The 22,454-nt window shown below is 41.7% G+C and overlaps 1 protein-coding gene across 2 annotated transcripts in view; it reads left to right on the top strand.

Moving 5' to 3' along the window:
* The window catches only part of man1a1 (mannosidase, alpha, class 1A, member 1), a 188,993-nt gene that overhangs the window by 2,489 nt on the left and 164,050 nt on the right, over nucleotides 1-22,454 (top strand). The gene's annotated exons all lie outside the window — the stretch shown is intronic.

The raw sequence follows: 22,454 nt of genomic DNA, 5'->3' as shown, positions 1-22,454 counted from the left end.
GGCCGGGCTCTTGTGCGTGTGATGTCGTGTCTGGGGTGCGGTGGACGTGTGGCCGGGCTCTGGGCTCTTGTCTCTCCCCCAGTTCAGCGGTGCCGCTGTGGGAGACGTGTGATTGTACAGGTGTCAGGAAACATTGTCGCCTGCTGGCGACACAAACCAGCTGCCGGCAGGTCAGGAGTGAGAAAGTCATGAACAGCGGTTACATTTTAATTCCCAACTGTGTGTCTTACTCAGCACCATGGGCCGTGTATCTCAATAGTTCACATCCCTTACTTCCTCCGAACACGTTGCTTTTTTTAGGGTCTTCTCATTGCCCTGACGGTGTTTGTTTTTCACAACTGAGAGCAGCCCCGTCTAAAATCGGAGATTAAAAGAGTACCGGCGAGCTCTGTAATGTCTCCGCCAGGCCCTTTATTTGCAGGGTTGGTAACAACGTTTCTGTGTTTGTCCGGACGCCTTTCTGATGAACTTCCAGACCAGCGCGCCGGTGTAACGAGCAGTGTCAGCTGTACCGTTCTTCCGAGGTTTAGTTTGACATTTCCAGGAGAACTGTAAGCAGAGGATACTGATTTCAAAATGTATAAAAAATAAGCGTGCGTCTTTTTTACCTCCGCACACTTCTTTGCGTCTTTTAGCGAGCTGCGGGTCAGCGAGCCCCACGGACACCGGAGCGGCTTAGTTCGGAAGCCCGTAACTCCCGAGCTCCTGAGTGGCCGGACAGCCTTCTGTCGAGTCTCATCCCTGTCGCAGTTATATCGAGGGAAGGAAGGATATGTCGAGAAGTAATATCATGTAGTGCAGAGGTGATGCCCTCGCGTTGTTGTACACGCACGGAGTCCCGGGGCTGCACTTAACCAGCACCTGTGAGTCTCGGTGAAACAGAACAGACGAAAGGAATCTCGCCCGAGTTCTCTGAACGGTATTCACTTCCTGAAGACAAGATACCGGTAAAGGAGGGTGCGTCATGCTGGCAGTTTTCACTGCCTGTTTGTCCCTGCTTTTCCCCTCTGTGTGTGCAGTCACCGTTGCACCTATTATGTAGGTGCAGCATGTTGAACAAAAGTATTTTTTTTTTCTCAAGAACCTAATATTGTATTTAAAATGCCAGGCTGCAGCAGAAGCCTCGATTACAAAAATATGTTCTCCTTTGAGATTGAAGTGTTTTAGGTGTAGTTGGAATATGCTCAGAATCACTTTGAAGTTGAAAACTAAAACCCTTAACCCACTGGTCTCCTTGCTGAGGGTGGTCCAGTAATGATTGTCTAATCTTCTGTCTTGGAGCTTTGTTTTAGCTCGCTTGCCACACTGCCCTCTCGCTCGTCTAGAGATTGGGCATCAGGCACAGAAGCTAAACTCAGACTTGGCTAGTCCCAGGTTTTCTCATCTTCTGTCTCGCCCAGCCTCTGAAAGCTGTGATCCTTCTTCTGGCTGACAAGGGTGTGGACAGTCCATTAGAGGAACTATTAGCCTGATGGAAATAAATGCAGAATGGGATATGGGACACATTTGTAATGTTTTATTTTCAAACGAATAATAGACTTTTGCACAAACTGATGGTTTATAGGTGACTGCTCATGTTTATATAGGTGCATTTGTGTGCCAACCCAGTGAAGATCTAGGATACTGCAAAGAAGGCGTAGTCCTGAAGTTTGTGAAATATCACAACTGCCATTTTGCTTTATAGATAAGCAATTTACATCTGTGATAATAAGATTAATATGAATGATATGCACTGTAAACATACACTTTTGAAAATTTATTCCTTGCATACATTTGATCATATTGAAACAAAAACATGCTCTGTTCATCCCAGCAATTTCAAGTGACCATAAATACTGGGACACATTCACTCTAGATAAACCTCGTAATGTAAAAGTCTGTATTTGGTTGCATGTGTCTTTGAGGCAATAACCGCTTGAAGTCTGTGAAGCAATGTGCTCACCAAGCCCTTTGTGCAATTATTTGAGAAGCTTGGCTGAATACTACAGATAAATGCTTTGGAAAGCACAGATAACAGCTTTGACATTGGTGGCCTAATCTGTTTGGAGGGCAGTGTTTGTCTCAATTCTGAAGGAGGAGGTTACTCTAGAGTCTTTGATGGCATTGGACGAATATGAGTAGGGTTAAAGTCTTTAAGAGCCAGGCTTCAGGCACCCACAGAAACGAGTTGACAAGGTCAGCAGTCCTGGTTTAGGGGTTTCCAGTACATTCTGGCGGTGTTATGCTGTCCCAGGAAGTGAAATGCTTTGTCGTGGATCAGGTAAGGTTTGCTTTCCCTGCTTTCACGCTGTAGAAAACAACATCTTCCTTAATATTTTTTCTTCTTTATTTCATGAGTGCTAATTCATTGTTGCGGGGTGCGTGTGTTAAAAGAGGCGTTTTCGTTTCACGGGTTGTCCGTGTTTTGCACACTCTGGGGCCTTCAGATCAATAGTTCTTAAGAATTTAATTTCAGCGCAATTCCAGTAACATCTCACTGTTGGATGGTTTGATGTGGTAAGGATCTCTGCAGAAAATGAGCTGAAAAATGTGGCTGCACAAAGTCTGTTCCAGAATTAACCATCATTACAGTGTACATTTGAAATAACCTCTAAATTGTGGTTAACAAGGAATAACAGACCAAGTAAACTGAACACTTGCTTTACAGTTGTCTTTGTATTTACAATTCCAATACTGTGCCTTTTACAGTGAAAAGGCAACATTATTTAGCCTTTTCCTAACAATTACACACACAGGTTGCTGACCAATGTCTTAAAAAATCTTTGCATGGAATAGTTTTGTTTTCTTTGGAAATAAAGACAAATCTCCTTATTGTGTTTGTGTGTCATTATGTAGAAGGGAGTGACATTTTATCTGTATTCATTATGTATTCACTGCCTTCAGTTTCAGTTTTGCGTTTTTGCATGAAAATATTTCAGAATTAACAGAACGGTGTATTACAGCTTACCTTTAACAGGATTGTGCCAACATTTATAGTGCCGTTTTTAATAGATGTTTGTAGCTTCCAATTGGATCTTTTAACTCTTCCTCTGAGCCCTGTGTGTTCGGCTGAATCTGAGAAGAGCTGGATGATGAGGTGTCTGTTGTAGTTGGTATATAAACTACACAAGTGATGAAAAATACAGGGAAAGTCTGGTGAAACTGAGCTGTATATGATGAATGATAATCAGTTTCTATTTAAAGTGTGGTTAGCATTTCATTTATCTGGGAGTTTTGTATAAAGACAAACTAAAATTCAGCTGAAGGCCTCAGTTTTCCCTTGGTGTGTGGGGTTTCTTGCAGTAACCACAAGGTCTGCTGGTTAGTTTCACACTTATCTCCAGGGGACTTCTGTTGGGAGTCAGGAAACCACCAGCTTGGCAGATGTTCCTCCTGTCAAATGGAACAGTTCATCAGCTGTTGAGGTACGGCGCTGAATGTGAAAGGGCTGAAACTGGGTGAATGGATTTGTGCACTTGGTGACTCTAAGCAACAGGAACTACCTGAGAACGGTTGTCATGTGCGCCTGCAGTTTCTCTGAGTGTACATAGACTTTCCCAAGTACAAGGTTTGTGTTGTATTAAATGGCAAAAATAAATATTTAGGAACATTTAAAAAACCCCAAAGACAAGTTTGCTGGGGCAAAACAATGAGTTCCAGTTTTAGGTTCATGTTATTTACGCAGACGATGCTTATTCTATTAATTTGACATTCATGCCCTTGGAATTGTGTTTTGCTGTGTGTGCTGGAATAATAGGCTCCTGTCTGTACCACCAGCAGTCAAACCATCAGTTTGGTCTTCATGAAGGCTAGCTGTATTTTTCTCTGGGAAGTGTTAATGTTAATGTAAGTGCATAACAAGTACTAAGTTCATGAACTGCATCATTCACACATGGTGCTCAAAATAAAAATGGATTTAGCGGATTGTTTTGTTCTTACTTAAAATAAAAAGCAGTACACAGTTATCAGCAGTTTGATTATGTGGTACTTGGGAATGAAAACGAGATTTTAATTTTCAGCCACGTTTATTATTCCGATTCCCCATCATGTGCATCAAATTTGCAATTTAAGATCCCATTTTCCTCATCCTCTCCAATATCCTCTGTGCTGGATCATGCCATCAGGTGGGCTGTTCTGTCTCGGTGTCCCTGGTGACGGTGCAGAGGCAGCCGAGGCGTGACCGGGCGCTGTGCTTCAGCTGTGGGAATCGGGTCGGGAGTCCAGTGACTGGGAACGCTGGGTCGTGAGAGGCAGAGACGCAAGGCCGTTTTCTGTTTCGGATAACATAAAAGCCGCAACGCGAGGAGCTGCTGTGGCCAGCTATCGCCAGCCCCGCTGACTGGCTGGCTGATCTGAGGCTCTCGTGCAGCTGCCAGTGGCCCCTGACCCCCGGGTGACTCTTGGCTCTCTTGAGAGCCCAGGGCTGAGTTGGCGGCGCTTGTCGATGATTGGAGCGGCGCTGCCTTTGGTGAACACGTCTACGCTCTCACTCGCAAGTCTTGGAAGAGCCCGGGAGTCCGAGTCGGGGACGTTCTTTCCAACGACTCGGCTGAAAAGCTTGCTCCTGCGCTGGCGGCGTTCCCAGGCGGTCAGTCCGCAAGGAGCTGCCGCTGGCTTTGGAAGGACAGGTCCGGCATTCCCGCACCCCCACATTGCGCGTGTGCTCCTTGTGCAGAAGAGCTGCAGCAGGGGCAGTTCCGCAACACGTCTGAATGGGGGCAGTCGTGAAGAAAGGGTGGAAGTCATTTGCAAATCCCACGCAATGTTTTAAGAAACAAAAGCAAATTTAAAAGCATGCGGCAGGTGTAAAACCGACATCGGTTGCGATGAAGACTGCGGTTAAGAACTGGAAGAGACAGTGGGCCCTCAGGGTCGGCACTGGGTTCTACAGTAGGAGCTTGCGTCCGGGTATAAACTGCGGCTCACTGCCTCACTTACCTCACTGCTCAGCTGGGTTCTTGCGTGATCTTTCCAGATGCGTGAACATTGTTCTTGGAATCTGCCTGTTTCCTGTGGAGCACGTGTAACTGGAGTTACTAGGGGAAACACCTCGAATGATCTAATTTTCTGATGATTATCACTTGTTTTGCAGTGTATTGTTCCGTAGCAGGTGCAGCTTTATTTATGTAAGGTATTGAGATTAAATAGGAGCCCCATTAAACTGATGAACATCGAGTGCTGTGCTAAATTGTTTTAAAAGCGCAAGGTGTGCGGTCTCCTTTCACACTGAGCGCTTGCTGTGGACGTGGTGTATTCAAGAGGACAGCGTCTAAGTATGCCTCAGTTCTGGGCTGACTGCAGTTATTATACACATCTTAAGTAATTTCAGTAAAATCGATGAAAAGAATCACATAACAATACCATTTTTGTAGAGAATGAATTTATTTTTCATCTGCTTCTCTCTTTATTTGACGGAACAGTCAATTGGATGATTAGTAACTTCAATAAGAAGGTGCATGTGGGGGTGTCTCTGGAGGAGCCGGGCGTGAGGAACTGGGTTAATCCTCTGTGCTGAGGGCCAGGCAGACGGCTGCAGGTGGGATGTTAACACTGGAGGAGGGATACGAAAAGACTAGTGTGAGCGAGAGAGGCTTACCAAGGTAATTATAGCTTTTTAGGAAGAGACATTAGTGAGGATTATGAGCTAGAGTAGCAGAGGTGAGGTGGATAACTATAGTGGACAAACCAAATAATTTATCTGTTTTCAGTTCTTATCTATAGCCTTATACCTGCATTCTGCACCTAGTTTTTGCTTGTATTTGTTCTTTTTACCTTCAGTGGATAAGTAGAAACCAAACTCACATTTGGTATGAAGAAACAGGTTGAACACTGTCACCTAGCTGTTGCTTTAGAGTTTCAGGTTTTCGGCTGCTGTTCTTGAAAGATTTCATGTAGATTCTCACCAGCCATACCTGCCTACGGATGCCTCAGGCTATTTTGTAGTGGGGTGTGTCTCTCTGCGGGGGCCTATTTAATATCTTTGAAACCAGAGCAAACAAAAGGAGTTAAGGAAATAGTCATAACCTTTCAGTATGTCACAGGAGTCTGGCGTTTATTTGGTGTGCCTTCTCCAGGACACGCAATGTACAATACACGCATTTATACACATTCATCTGTTGAAGTTTCACCCATGATCATTTTAGCTCGATATCCTGAGGTACTCTTACACACTGAGCGCGTGTCCCACCCTGTAGGCTGCTTCCCTAATGAATACAAAAAGGATGAGGCTGTTTCTCACAGCACTTAAAACAATGAGTGAAAATTAAAGAGCACATAATAAGCTTGAGACTCCAGGAAAATTGTCTGCCCAGCTTTAGATCTGTATCTCTCATGCGGCTTGTTTTCTGCTTCCCTGCCATCGCAAATAAGGCTTATGCAAATCCCAGTTCTAGATTGTGTGCTGTCGCCTGATCCACTTGGTCATTCTGCTGCATGAACAAACCAACAAACAAACAGACCCATTACTAAAATACAGAGCAGTGGGCCTCGTCTTGCTGCAACAGGTGAAGCATTTCAAGTGTCAGTTGGTCTTATCTGTCATGTCCGGTCGATAATAACGTTTATACAACATGTTATTTGCTGTATGGAGGCCAGCTCTTGAGTTTTAACCGCTTAGCATTGTGGTGGTTTACAGAGTCTGTGAAATTTCCAATTAAAATCTTAAAGAAACTTACCCTTTCATGTTTTTATCCAGTTATGAGGATTTTTGGAACATTAAGCTGTATCAGCCATGAATGATTGGCACACTTTAAACATTCATGGTGCATTGAATTTCGCCTTTTAATGTGTCTTGAGCAGGAGGGAGATGTATTTTTTTTTCTCATTGAAGGACGGATAATAGGCTACATCACTGGAACGGTGTATGTTGTAATGGGTTTCAGAATTTAGACAATGTTATCAGGCATGTCTGTAAAGAACAGGGGTGCTTAATCAACCTTCAGAATTCTCCAAGAAACGTCTGACAATGTTCTAATTCATTTTAGCTTTCACGCACTTTACACTTTGCTGTAGTGTCTCCTGAATTTCAGGATGGCTCAGGTGTCAGTTTTCTGTGATAGACTGTGATTTTTAAAGTTGATACCGTAGCTTCTTTCAAGAAACGACTGATTTAGTTCCTTGGATCCATTTTCTTCTAGTTACCAAAAGGGCTAGACTGGGCCCGATGGCCTCCTCTCATTTGTGAACTTCTGCTCTTATTGTCTTTTTCTCCTCTGTTCTTCAAACCCCAGTTTGTAATGACATGAAGCAGACTTGCATAAAGCAAAACCTGGACTGTGGTTATACGAGTTAAATGGGATTCGGTTTCAATTAATCTTCCCTCTGGCCTCATTGAAAATATTGTGAACTGTGTGATAAGGATTCAGTTTGATTGTCTTGAGCTGCAGATTGCTTCTCTGGTAATAAAGTTCAGAAGGCACAGGCAGCAGAATGATTATTCTCAGTCTGGCAATGTGCTTTCTAATAGAGGAGTTTACAAACTGCATGTCCTCTGGGAAATTCTTTCACTTATAATATACCCCCTTTCACTAAATGCTCATTATTTAAAAAAAACAACTTACTTTTATGCCTTTTCCAATGTTTACACAATCTTAGGAATGAATAGTTTTCTTTTTCTGTCACAGTAGTTTATTTTAGGACAGTTATTTCACTTATGTATTTTGGAGTGATTCAATGCAATGTTTCATCCCTGAGAGCAGCACAAGTCTGTTACAACTGGCGTTTCTTGCCTGTGCTCCACATGTGAGCTCAGACAGTACCTCTATATCAGGCTCTCAAGCGTGTCACCTGCTGAACCCAGGGGTGGTCCTCCGGTGCAGGAGGGGCTGACTGCGCTGACATTTGACTGGTTTTCCTGACTTAATCGCTTGAGATATCCTGTGCTGCTCGTGGTGAGACTTCAGTCAGCAGGACACTGCGTGCTGGGAGTTGGAATGTATATCAACCACGGCATCTAGATTTGAGCTTTAAAGATTAGTGAGTGACTCTGGTTCCCACGAGGGAGCTTTTTGCAGTGCACATTTTGCACGTTCATTTTTATTAAAGACCATTGTAGTGTCTTCCTGCTTAAGGAATTATGTTATTACAAGTGACTCTGTTGGCGTACAAGTTGTTCTGTAAGGCTTTAGGTTTCATAAGAAGATACATGGTCATGGCAAAGACATTTGAACTTTGTCCATGGAGACATGTGCTGCCTACAACAAGTATAAACACATTTATACTTGGTTTTAAAGTCTTCTTAATGCTTTTAGAGCGTGAAAAAACAAAAATCTCCAAGCAAATTCTGCATGGTGTACAGCTGGAAAACTTGGTGCTGTCTGAAGAAAACAAATGTAATAAAAGCATCCAAGGCATTTCTAGCCTGACTCCCATGTTACCTGGCATTTCATCACCTGAGTGGCCGTCTTCTGTGCTTCTGTAGTTCACAATGGCTTCAGTGAATCGTTCATGGATAAGTGAGCAGGTGACACCAGCCTGTGTGTCCCCCTCATCACTGCTGCTCGGGTCGTGAGGGTGTGGCAGGCACATCCTGCAGCAGTTGTAGAATTTCTGATGTTCTGTTATTCCTGCGTTGCACATGAAAACCTTTAAATTCCTCTTTGACAAATGGAGCATTTGAGCAGTTTGTGCCGAGTCCTCCTTACACTTTTACTTTTCACATTATTTCATGTAAGTGCAATGTTCTCAAGAACATCCTGTATTACTTAATGTGCCTGGAAATGTAGACATGTGCCTTTATAATTCACAAGCTACCTCCCAAATGCTCTCCTATAGATAGTCTCAATGTTTTGGATTACTCTTTAGTCGAATGGTTGGTTACATTAACACTAGGCTGCGTTATTAGGTTATGGAGGGCACATGAACTTCTTCCCGTTGAGCTGTGCAGTTTTGGAGAAGCAGAGTAGCTTTGGTATTCTAGTGGTTCCCAGGCCTGTTTCTTAATGCACATACTCTAATGCACAGGTCAGTGAACAACACCCATATGTGCTCTAGGCTGTTTGTTTTCCAGCCTTTAAAGGCCCAATTCAGTGTGACCCACGTGTAACACTTGATCCTCATTTTTTTTAATCTTGCTGCACAAGTTAATTTGCACCAACCAGTGTAGATGGAGGCAGACAACCTCACAACAGGCCAGTTCATCAGATTTGTGGTTCCGTCCAGGGTTAGGACATGCTCGTCCACTAAGGTCTGGAAAATCTCCCACCTTGTGATCTCGATCTTCAGCTTCAAATGTTTACATCTTTATTGCTGCTGTGAGATGCTGTGTTCCCACGTATCCTCTGTCATTCTGTGATGTTCATACAGTGTGTTCAGTGTTTTTTGAAATTAACAAAATAATTGTCATTCTTAAAGCCTGCACAGTTTCTACAAGATATGCTTAATGTTTTCTAATTCTGCAGTCTGGTTCTGTGAGGGGAATCTTTTTCTGGAGGATTGCATGCATTATGAAAATGGAGAATTTGGATATTTAAACTATGGAAAAATAATGCAAATAGAAACAGATTTTACAAAGTTTAATAAAGCAAGTATGCAAGGGCTATTTCTGCCCTGAAGAATATTTCATGTGTGGTGTGAGGCAGGACTTTAATGATTGCAGGTGCACAGAACACAATTACCAGGAACAGAATAGTTATGTAGGGGCTGGCTTATAAGCAATCCCTTCACAATCCACAGGAACTATGCTGTGGGTGTTTTTTCTGTTTGGACAGGTGTTTGAAGTATAAAAAGTGATGACAGTGTGGACATCTCTGGAAAGACAATATTTGCTTAAATGCAGTGTCTGTTAGCCCCATGTTTGTCATAAGCTCTTATGTCAACATAGACCTTTGCAAAAGATTGATGTCAGGTCCAAAAATTGAATTAACATGTTACTGGGTTTGTGATGTTTTAGATCATTTTTAAAGTGAGGTGAGCATTTAGGTTTACTAAACTCACTATTCTACACTTAATACATGAAATACCTGCCTCTGAAAGTAGCATTTTAGTTTAAGCTTTCAAATACTTGGTTAGTAGTCCTATTTAGCTTTGTTAAATAGAGTCTTGTTTTTAGGGTAGATTTTACAAAGTGTTTTAGTCTTGGTTATATTCTACCACATTCTGATTTTCTTTTTCTTTTTCTTTTTTAGATGTATTAAGTGTGTGCTATTTTACATCTTCCAAAGTGCCTAAATATTTTGTTTTATAAGGGAGTGGATAAGGATCTGGAGTCAGTCCTGGATTTATTTTCAGTACTTGGGTTACACTTTCATAATTAAGGTACAATATTAAGAACTACTTGTTTTTTTATCTTCTATAGAGCAAATACTTTAAAGCTTAATTTTTGTATAAAAGGCCATGCTAAAAAATTGCTTTGATATCTGTTATGCGATTTTTATGGTGATAGCTTTCTCTCTCCAAGAAAAGGTGCAAACATTTTACTCTCATTATTTTGGTTACCTTTTTTCTCTAGCGCTTTTTTAATCAATATGAGGCTTTGCTTTTAATATGTTTTGTTTTCCAAATCAAATGCTATTGTATGTAATCTTTTCTGCTTCCTGAAAATGCTTCAAATCCCTTATCCAGTCAAGTCTGACCATAACGGCAGGGCGAGAGGAAGAAGGAATTAATTTAAACTACTCAGCCATTGTTGGGGGGAAAAATCCTACATAATTGAATATATCTGAATTTAAATCTTTAATTTACATGCATGAGGTTGGCACAGTGAGAAAGCTTGACTCGTATTTCCAGCCTGGCTCTGATCAGGAGTGCACTCCTTGGATGTTGTGTGCTGTTACAAAAGATTGAAATAGATTTTTCTTTTTTTTTCTAGAATATAACATAAAAGTAAAGAATTTAGATGTGGACTCGTGCCACATGATTGCTTTCAGTGGAGCTTTACCGTTGTGGGGCGTCTAAGTGGCTCAGGTGCTCCAGAGCTCACTGGAGCAGTGGTGCAACTCTGTGACCTAGGTCCCCTCACTGGGCGCCTCACGCGGGATGAGCAGATCACACTGGCCCTCCTGCAGAGCTCGTGTGCCCGGAGGGGGACTGATCGATGTGGGGGGGGTTCTTCTGCGTTCGCCCCACAAGGGGATGAAGGGCAGGTGCAAACCTTTCACGCTGAGTGTAGTCGCCATGTGGTTACAACACCTTGCCATTTCGCTGGGCTCCTCTGGGCTCTTCAGTTCGAACACTAGCTGTGTGCTAATCAAGTGTAATCTTTTTTTGTGATTCTTTAGGGCCTTTTCCTTTTTCTGTATTATGAATGAGAATCTCCCTCCTGTATATTTGAGTGTATGTTCATCTTATGTATGTACCGTCAGTTTTTACAAATTTGATTATCTTTTTGCATTTGCTGCTGTTTGGGTCTGATGTTTCTACAGTGGTATAATGAGTTGATATACAGTTAGCTTTTTCTTTAGAAGGATTGGTTATGGACTTGTCACATGTGTCCCTCGTTATAAGGAAGATAATGAAGATGTCAATTTATGCGGCTATTACTAAAGTGGTCTTGGGATTTCTGAATTCCTAGATGGAGATGAGCGTTTCAGAATGTTGGGTTACCTGTTCGAATTCCACTTCCAAGCAGTGACTGGAAGTCATCTTGTAACTGTGAAGATTTTGTTCCTTCATCTTTTGAAAATACTGCTGTTTAGGTACCAGGAGCCTGGAACTTCATACTGGACAGATGTCCTGGGATACACAAGATCTCACACTTGTGACAACAAATGCAACAGCTAAGATAGTGGTCTGATGTGCACGTTTGAAACCCTTTCAAAAACTACTACATGGGAAAGCAGCACTGGTTGAAATGGAACATGGAGGATGTACAGTTAGCAACTGCGTTTATACGATAGTATAGTCTGTGGAGCAACCAGCATCGAACAAGCTGTCTTTCCTGCAGGAAACCACGCCTGGCCCCGTGGCTGGTATGTTAAACCAGGTAGATTCTGTGAGCAAGCAGGGCAGCCTCTGAGCTGCACCACACTTGTGATCGTTTTCTCTGCCCAGAGCACGTCACTGACAGTGTGCCCAAACACAACGTTTTATACACAAACGTTAACACATGGTGAAATGGTATTCCTGCAAAAACCACTGTGGTGACCGACTTGGCATGCATTATTAAGAATGTTTCCTAAATGATAAAATCATGTATTAGAAAATGGTTGAAATTAGATTTGGTGTGGGATTCTGCGTTCTCAACAAATCCCTGTGTATATCTGTTTCGGGTATTTTAATCTTGATATTCTTTTCTGTGCTTGTATAGCTTCGGAGACAAATGTGCAGTGAAATTACTACTTCCATTTGCACTTTTTAACCTGTTGTTTTAACTGTTGTTTTAAGTCATAATGTTTGTTCCTTTTAACCTCTAGCAAAAGCTGAAATAATTACAATCTCTTATTATGGCTCTTGCACTAATAATTACAGAACATGTCAGGTCCTTTTGATGGCTTAGGATAACTAACACATGACGGGCATTGCATAAAAATGATAGATAATTTACAAGTCACTGCTAATTAACCTTCATTCTCACTATGGAAGAGCAAAGGTTCTGCAGTTTAGGCCTCCAGACTATAATCTGTGGCTGGAGAAGATATCATTTATTTTGCATCCTTACTAGCAAACCATATGCAATGAAAAGAAAATAGTTTGTTGGATTAGAGGTAGGTATCCTGTTTAAATCAGACTGCTGATTTATTTACTACTGTTCTTTCTTTAGTTTTTGTTTGTAGAAATGGTGTGAATACAAATAACAATGGGGCCAGTCTCTGTTTAGACTAGAAAATAGATGTTTGATTTGGAAAGTTGCATCCTTGAAGGGGAGCTGGTGGTCTTTTGTATTTTCATGGCTGTTTCAATTTTTCATTTTCTGGTTCATCTTGGCTTTTGTATTTTGACTGCATCATGCTTTTCTTTCAGAGGGAAAGCAAAATGGAATAAACAAGATAAATAATTTAGCTCTCATCCCATTATTTATCAGCTGCTAAATAAGATATATATGGCACAGAACGTGGGAGACTAAAGTAAATGAAGGAGGTTAGTCAGTCTCTCACAACCTTCAATGGCTGCATTATTTGTTGAATGTCTCTGAGTGTCTGCTGCTTGACCTGAAGCGATCTTGCCTTCCCACGTGATCGTTAATGGGCTCAGACGAGCTCCAGCCTGACTGCACTTCCACGAGCTCAGCTGAAGTGTCCGTCTTCATCCCTGCGGGCGGGAGATCACTCACTCGCATCGCTGCTGTGGCTGCTTTCTGACCAGTTCCCTTCACCACCTCCACAGAGACAAAGACAAGATCAAGATGTTTGAGCTAAAGATAGACAGCTTAACAAAAGGCTGCAGCACTTTGAGTGACTTGGAGGATCTGGGCAGAACGGTGGCTCAGTGGCTGCAAGGTTGTCGATTCAAATCCCACTACAGTTATAGATTTGGAACAGGTGAACATAAATGAATAGAAATTGCGTTGCAGTTCTAATTATTACAGATTTAAAACTCTTACTTTTTTTGTTTTGAAGCAAGATCAGTGTCTTAATAGTCCCAATGTCTAATTGAGTCTAGTTGTAATTCAGGTTGACTGAATTTTCAGGGCTTTGCTGTTTATCTCCCCAGGCTTTGAACACTGTGCTGTAAACAAAGAACTCTGGTTGTTTTATAGACTGAAGCTGTATTCCCTTGTTTGCTGTGATCAGATAGACATTAAAACTCAGAATGACTCAGCTTGTACTCTGGAGTAATGTTCTTAATTTTTTCCTTTCTACTCTCCAGTGCAATACTGAATAAAACTGTTGTTGGTTTATAATACAACAAGGAAATGCTGGCTTCAGAAGTCTACGTTTCTTTAAATAATGTCACTCTTGGTGTGTGCCTATTTAATATTCATGAACTACTGCACCAGTTTAAACATGCAGTCTTTTTGATTTCATAGTAAATCACAACATGGTGTGATACATCACAGGGCTCATCTCATTTTCCTGTTTTTTATTGTCTTGCAAAAGTATTCTCCTCCTTCTACTGGTGCCACATTTTGTTGAATTACAAATTAGGTTTTCACACATTTTTGTGTAGTGAATATTTTTAATCCCAAATTGAATGCTCTTGCTGTACAGTTTTATGAGTGGTAAGTGTATTTAACAAAAACTACAGAACAAATCTGAAATGTTAAATGTATATATGAGTTTTTTTAATCCGTAAAACTGGGACATCAATGGAAGGGGTTAAATGCTTTTGCAGTGTATTATAAATGCACTATACAATATCTAAATCCCCATATAACTACAGTCACCTAGAAGCAACACTTTATTTCTGAGGAGGTGCCGCATGAATGAAATTTGAGCCCTAGGCTTGTCATAGTTCTTATTAAATTCCTAAGCGGTGTTATTTTATACCTGAGGAAAAAAATGTGTAGTCATAATTTTTAGCCTGCTTGAGTTTAATTCTAAATTCTCCATCAAAACACTTTTAAAGCAAATTATTCAAACTGGGTACACGCTTTACATTGCGTTTTATGAATGAAATGGCACGGTTGCTTCCAAAATATAATTTTGTAGGCAATCATTTAAGTATTTTATGACACAATAACCTTTTGTATCTGCAATTAGGAAGAATCCAAAGCTAGAATAAATCATTTGACAAAATCAGGACCTGCACATTTCCAGTAACCACAGACTTCGTAAATCATTTAGGAGTGCTACACATCCGCAATAGAGATGCAGTAAAAGATTTAAAAGCAGGAAACAGATGTATTAAGAGGTCCCTGGAGTACATGAAGGTGTGATTTACCTGTGTCTCTGTGGCAGTTGCGTTCCTGTAGCTCACATTTGGACTTGCGGAATTTAGCTATTAATACGTTAACGAAAGTACATCATTGTGTGATTAAAGTCTTTCCCCGTTCGTTCAGTGTTGCAGTCAGTCACAACTATGTTGCTCCCGGTCTTTAAGAATTTAACGGTTACTTCCAAAAAGCTGCTGGATTGAGGCTTTCCAGAACCGGACGTGATCGACTGCCTTCATGTGCAAAAGGGCAGAATGAGCTTTTTATTGATATTGTGTTTTATTTGTTTCCTTTATTAAAAAAAGAAACATTAACAGTCTGTAATGTGAAACGTGAATTCCTGAATCTATTCTAGTGTTGTGTTGTGTTCCAGTGCATCAAAAACTCAAAAACAAAAATGCAAAAAGGTCAGCTTTTCCAAACCAAACCAAAGTCGGCAACTTAAAATCACACTTTTAATAGATGCAATTCAGATTGTGCAGAAAATCTTTCAAATTCATGCAGATTGAGTTAGAACTCTCAGCCTTTTGACTTTAAACATAAAATGTTATCTAGTGCAATAAAAGTGATTGCAGTTGAGGCCCTGGAGGGCAAGCTGGCACTAGAGGCAAATGCTACCTCATCTCCACAGTCCCCAGACTAATGGCCATGGTAGAGCTCATGCACACAGACCAAGCAGAGCACTGCACCCTCTGCATACAAACTGCCATATAGGTGAGGTCTTCTGACCCAGCTTGTTACAGATTTGTCTGCTTAAACAGTCCCCAGGAATACCCAGATTCCGCATAAACCCTTATCCCAGAACCTCAAACAGAAGTTTTAGATGAAACAAAAGGAACAATCTAGCTTAAAGCAAGGGGTATTATCAAACCCCTTTTTTCCCAGTAACATCTAGTTAAAATATTTGGAGCTCTTCAGATTTAATTTGTAATGTTTGTCCATCTCCATTGTAATTTTAGAGAAAGTTACTAGGGGGGTCTATACTACATCTGTTCCGAATTATAGCCATGCAGAGAAGATCCTGATCAAAGACACTTCAGGTTTTGTTCTCAAAGCATATTTTTGTACTTCATTTATACCAGATTTTCTAAAAGGAATGTGTTTCTGTAAAAAGTAGTTGAATGTCTCCTTTAGGTGATGAGCCACTTGGGAGATCCCAAGATGTTAAAGACGTGAAGTACAGTTCTCTTAGGTCACAGGTGCATAGCCTGTTTTTGTCAGTGCCAGATCTGAATAAAGATTAAATTATGGCCTGGAGTCATACCATTTGCGTTAAAAAATTATATACACAATGTATAGAAAATTCTTTAATTTGGAGCATGTAAAGTATTAATGCCAATGATGTGTGTGTTAGTTTTTATGTAATATCACACATCTTTAAGAAGCATGATCATGTAAACACGTGTTAAAAGAGCGGTTTGAGGTGTTGCGACATGTCTTGGGCAGCAGCTTGAGCACACAGGGCTACTGTGAAGTGGGCTCTGCTCTAAGCACTGCGGGCAGGTTATGTTCAGTAAGTGTTCTACTCAGGTAATACTACTACTATTTGTCCCTCGGTTCTGCTGTTATACACTAGTTTGAAATTGGCAGGTACGCGTTCTGCCCTGACAGGGAAGAGGCCTGCCACAGGTCTGGAAGAGCTGTTCAAGCGGGCTGGCAGGCAGCTTCTGGAGCTGCACTGTGGGGAGAGGCTTCTTGACGTGCTGCAACACGAGCCACCTGTCCTCTCTCGAGCTGGCACGCATGGCCTCAAATCGCACACGGGGTGCTGATGCCTCTCTAACGTCTGGTTCCAATCCCCCGTGTCCTGTGACATCAAGCGAAGCAGCCAGACCAGCGCGTCAGTCGTTGTCGATCACGATGGGGGGAGATTGGACTCGATTCTGCTGGGGGCCCCTTGCAGACACTGCTGCCTGCCTGCCTTCAGGGTGCTCACTGAGGCACTGATACTTTCCCAAACCCGCCGGTATTCCCAGTGGTTCACAGCTCTCGCGCCAGGTGCTTCACACCTGAGTTAACACCTGAGAGTCAGGTGTTAAGGACACAGTGCCTGCTGGAGTTGTGCGCGCTGGTGCCTCAGCAGTGCTGCTTGGGCTCCGAGCTGCTGAAGCTGTTGGTCTCGCCGGCTGCAGTCGGTCGCTACGCTCACCAGTCTCTCCCACTGGAAGTGAACTCTTCTGCACTCAAGACAGTCTCTCTTTCCTGATGCTGGGCATTGACAGTGGCATGCTCGGACACTCACTCACTCGAAATGGTTCGTGCGAGGAAAGTACTTTTCAGATAGGCCGGTTCCTCTTTTATTTTCAGTAATTTCTTTTTAGTACTATAAATCCTGCTGCTTTATTCTCTTTGGATTTTTTTGCTGACATATATGGGTTAAAAATTTCGGTGTGTTCAGTTTGAGCATTCACGTTCTGTAAAAAATATTCGCTTTAAAAAAATGTTTGCACAACTTGTAGTTCAACACAACGGGACATCTTTGGGGGGGGGGTGAATACATTTGCAGTGGCTTGGTTCCACAGTGGATACGTCTGGATACAGGGTGATGAAGTCAAGTCATAAAGAAGTGCAAATGGTGAAGAGCTGATGCTAATTTACTACTACTAGAGGATCTTACAGCGTGGATGACATGGGATCCCATGTCATTCAGATTTTATTCACAGCTAGCAGCATATAGTAGCTGTTTCTTCACGTTGGCCCAGTTTTGGGGCTGGACTAAAGCAGTGGGCGAGCTTTATAGTGTAGACCTCTTCTTTAAGTATGTCCAGTCCATCTCAGGACCCATACTGTCCTTCCCAAAGAGACGTCCAGCGTCCGGGTGGCAGCTCAGGGACAGCTGTGGGGTGTGGGGGTACAGCTCCCTGGAACACCTCTAGAAGCCCCTTTCCCCCAGAGCCGCCACTTCCCTGTGAGATTGTAAGTTGATGAAAAGAAATGCACCTGTTCTCAAAAGGTACAGGTAAATAAATATCTTTGGCTTTTTAAAACTTCGTTTAGTTATAGATATCATTTGGCCCTGTAATTGTTAGAATTATTACACACAGATACCTTTTTAATTAAAAAAGTAAACCGTATTAAAAAGTGAAAGTCTGTTGTTACCCATTGAGTGGGTGTTTAAAACGTGTTTAAAAGTGTGGTAATTCTTTTGCAGAAAAAAATAAATGCGTCTTTCACAAAGCTTTCATGAGCTTGCCAGATGTCAACTGCAGGGGTCACATCTAATTTTAGCACTTTTATTTGATGGTTTTTTAGATTTGCATCTTGTGTCTGATATGGAACAGTGTTGTAGTCCAGAAATAATAGTAATGAAACATTACTCTTGATGTAGAGATGTTTTACTCGATGCTTTGTAACTGGTTATGAATGTGAGCAAGCAGAGCAGTTGTAAGTATAGGTATATACTACAGCCACTAGACACCCAGAGACATTTTAAACAGGGCTCATCTGATGCATCCCTTCAGTGCCAAATAGATCTCTAAACGTGAGCATGTGTATATAATATGAAGCCAGATGTAAAACTACTAGATGCTAAGTGTTGTAGGAAATTCTTCATCCGGGGAGCAGGACACAGTCTTGTGCAGATTCAGTTTTATTGAGCTCAGTAAGTCTGGCACTGGGTCTGCCCCACAGAACAGACAAACTGCAAGGGTTTCCCAGCTCTTATATACAGTCAGAAGAAAGTTTGTTTCCCAGTCTGAGTGCTTGTCCTGTTCTGTGATATGTAATTACTTTCTGTCCTACTCTGTCTTGCTCCAGGTTCTGTCCTTTGATATGCAGCTGTGTCCTGTCTGTGGGTGTCGTTGCTGACTTTTATTATGTAGCGTTAAGCCACTGGGGCTGCCATAGCAAGTCAGCTTTATGGCATCTTAGTGTAACTTTTGTTTGATACTGTGATGCTGGATAAGTAAGATATATACATGTCCCACTTCATAAGGCAGGAAGTGCCCACCGGTATTGCTCCCTAGACATTGATGGGCATGACTTCAGTGTTTATAGAAAGTGGGACAGTAGGGGCCATGATGGTTCATTCCAGTAATGGACTGGTTCCCTGTATCAGCTGAACCTCTAATTTTAATTTCTAAGCAGACCAGAAAGTATCCAAGAGAAATGTGGTTAAAGAGATGTGAGAAAATGGAGCAACGACAGTGATTTAAGATTTTAGGTAGTATGAAGAACGTGTAGTGCACAAAATCGAAATGATTTTGGTACAGTATTTCTCATGTAATTTTAATTCCAGTGAAATATGATTGTAATGATTATGATTTCACTGACCTTGGTTTTCAGTTTGGCTATAAATGGAATGAGGAAGCCAGATCTTTTTGCAGGCATTGTCCTTTTTCATTACTGACATCATATGTGTAAAGTGTAGTTGTGGAACGAAAGTTTGTTGTGGGTTGGCCAGTTTAATTCTCGTTGTACATGAAGTATGTGGGGGAAAAAAAGTATATGGATTTTTCAGATTCATAAAATGTTTCTAGCATCAAGGTAGCAGCGATACACTGGTGAGACTTTGTGCATTAGCAATAAATGACCCCATGATGAAAGAGTTGATGGAGCACAAGAGATGAGGGGATTTCTTCTGTTGAATGTTAAGCATAATGATGAAAATGAAGGGAAAAAGCACAAAAAGTTACCAGCATGCCTCATTTATCAAGAGCTAAACAGCTCGTGCCAGGCTGGACTAAGTAAGAGCGCTGTGGGATGTTCAACAGCAGTTGTGACAGTCCGTCAGCATTAGGCCAGTCTGGGAAGCCCAGGTGATGCAGCATGTTAAGATCCAGGGTTGGATCCAAGTGGGAGGCTCTGAGCAGGAGGGCTAGTCGCTGCAGAAGTGTGCTGGCAGTGGAAGCCGTCTGAAGGCAGTTCCTGAGACCTCGCTTCCCTTTGAAGACGAAGATCATTTACATCTTCAGAATACTTGGCTACATACTTTAAAACATATAATTTAAAGTAAGGAATGTAGTGTTCAAATTGTACGATACAACAGCCTCGTTTAGAATACCGTGAGCACTTTTGATCAGCTCAGAGAATAGCAAGCAGACAAATTCCTGGATTCAGAATAATGTCCTACATTGACAGGCTACAAAAACTGAACCTTTATAGTCCTGAACAGAGAAGGCTACAGTACAAAGGGATTCGATCCAAGTATTCAAAATCCTCAAAGGCACTGCCGAAGTCTATCTAGTAGATACAATCCACAATTACACTTGAACCAGAGCAAATAATTGGGGCCTGTAGAAGTGAATTTAGAAGAGTAAGGGAAGGCACGTTTTTACACAAAGGTTTTTAGGAGTAAAGAAAGTTGTCATTTTATCGATGGCTGGCTTCTTTAAAAAAATGGCCGGATGAGATCAATTAGCTGCTAGACTACGTGGCCCAGATGGACTCCTCTTCTGTGTCACACTTCTTTTGATCACCCATCAATCCATTTTCTAATCCGCTAATCCAGTGCAGGGCTGTGGTGGCGACTAACACCGCAAGCAACTTGATCAAGGCAGGTACCCCCTGCCTCGGATGCACAGACACACACTCACACCAGGGCCAGTTTACCCACCAGCATGGCTTTGGACTGCGGGAGGAGACTGGGGCGACTGGACCACCTGGAGGAAACCCCTGCTACCTGCACGCAGAGAGCACTCCAGGAGCTGAACCCAGGGCTTCAGCGAGGCTGACCACAGAGCAACTGCAACACCCGGCCAGCCGTGTTAACAACGCGCTTTAAACAGTATAACGAGTTTGATTTAAAATACCATTGAATCTTCTGCAGAAAAGATTGTAATTTTCCATTAATCCTTTTGAATACATTGGAATTTTAAGTGATGCTCAGTATGTAAAACTTTTTTGCTTAAGAAAAATAATAGAATTTTAATAGATGTCACATTAAGCCAGCAGCAATTAGTAGCGTCTTTCTCAGAAATTAATAATTTTGCCAGAGCCTTGCAATTCAAAGTAAACAACTCTTTTGTCTGGAGATAAAAGGTTAATAAAACTCAAGCAGTGTCTTTATGACCTCGCAAATCTACTTCTCTTTGTCTTTCTAAAACATTGCAAAATGTAATAACTTGGCAAGTCCTTCTTTGTGTACTTGTGCTTTCCCAGTCTGTGTGGCAGTAATTGCTTGCCGAAGAAGAGAAGTCTTTTATTTTGGCTGCCGAACGAAGCTGATGCTGCCTCTTCAAAAAGGGACCATCTGCACTTGTGATTACTTTGTAGTCGGCTGCTGGCTCTGTCTTCTTATTTCTATAAACATTAATAGCTGGGAAATAAAAATAGGAAGCTGATGTTTCGGGGATTTTGTTTAATCTTCATCTTATCTACATATTTTGGAACCATCTTTAACACGAAGGGAATTTATGTATGAATTTCCATGGCAGCCTGCAATTCTAATTTTCTCCTATTTTTTGATGCCTCCACAATTTTTTTAAGCTGTGCTAAAATTGAAGAAATGAAGCATTATGTGACATAATTCCCAGCTCTTTGCAGAGCTTGATTTGTCGTACCGGTACAATAATTTACTCAGTACCTTACATGCCCTTCAAAGCTAAGGGACAAAAGATAAGGGAAGCAAATTAAAGCTTTTGACAAATGTATGTTTTTTTATCCAGACCTGTGATGGACCTCCCACATGTTATTCTTTTTATTTTAAAGTATAGTGCGGAGTGACTGTGGGATTTCATTTAAATCCATGGAAACTCGATGCAGGTGGCTCACTTCGACTGACGGTCAGTAGTGATTTAAACCATTTCAGGTTTCCCTAGCTGTATGTTCTTGTATAAATGGACACCATGTGCTTGTGGAAAATTTGCTTAGATAATGGATAATGGATAGTGGATGTTGAGTCGAACTCTTAGATTTTACTTTCGGGCCGTGATAAAGGTCCCACACTGGCAGGCTGACGGAGCTGGACCTTTTCGTTCTTGAGCAGACAAGACGATGAGGGGACCCGAGACGAGCGGTCACAACCCTCCGACGCCCCAGCAGCTTCGAGCCTTGTTTGAGTTTTTTTCCTATTGAACATTGAAACGGGAACAGCGGAAGTGCGTTGAAAACCCGGAAGCGGGCACTCCCTTACACAGCGGCTGCAGGAGTGTGGATCAGGCTACCCAGCCATGCTGTGGGAGCGATTCCCTGCTTTTTTTGAGGAAGAGGCTGGCCGAGGTCAGTGGGCCAGTTGGCCACCAACACTCAGTGGGCTGTGTGCTTATAGTAGTGTAAGCACTTTGAAGATGTTTCCATAGTCTTACATGTTTTTCTTTCTGTGTTGATTTATATAACAGTTCTTGAAAGAAAAGATGGACATTTCTGATTGGGAGTTGGTTGTATTGAAAGCCTGCTGATGGTATTTTATAAGTATGGTCCTGTGTGTTTTTAGTGTTTAGTGTTCAGAGTATGAAAACCTCTTTAAATAACCTTTTATATACACCGCCTGTATAAACACAAAAACAAAAAGAGGTTAATAGATAATATGAAGGAAAATGGAAAAATAATAAATTCATATGTATTCGAAATCCTTTTCCATGGCAAGCCGAAATTAACATAGGTACACAAAATTACCTTAGAGCCACACAATTAGTTGAATGGTTTCTGTGTGAAATGATGGGGCTAAATTAAAATTTTGGGATAAAAGCACCTGTCTCAAACAAGTATTCAACCGTGAAGGAGCTTTCAGAGCAAGCGTGAAAAGAAGGGTATACAAATTTAAGTCTCTAAATATCAATAATAAGCA

This window comes from Lepisosteus oculatus, chromosome 2 (assembly GCF_040954835.1).
Source record: "Lepisosteus oculatus isolate fLepOcu1 chromosome 2, fLepOcu1.hap2, whole genome shotgun sequence".
NCBI lineage: Eukaryota > Metazoa > Chordata > Actinopteri > Semionotiformes > Lepisosteidae > Lepisosteus > Lepisosteus oculatus.
This window is presented reverse-complemented; position numbering and strand designations above follow the sequence as displayed.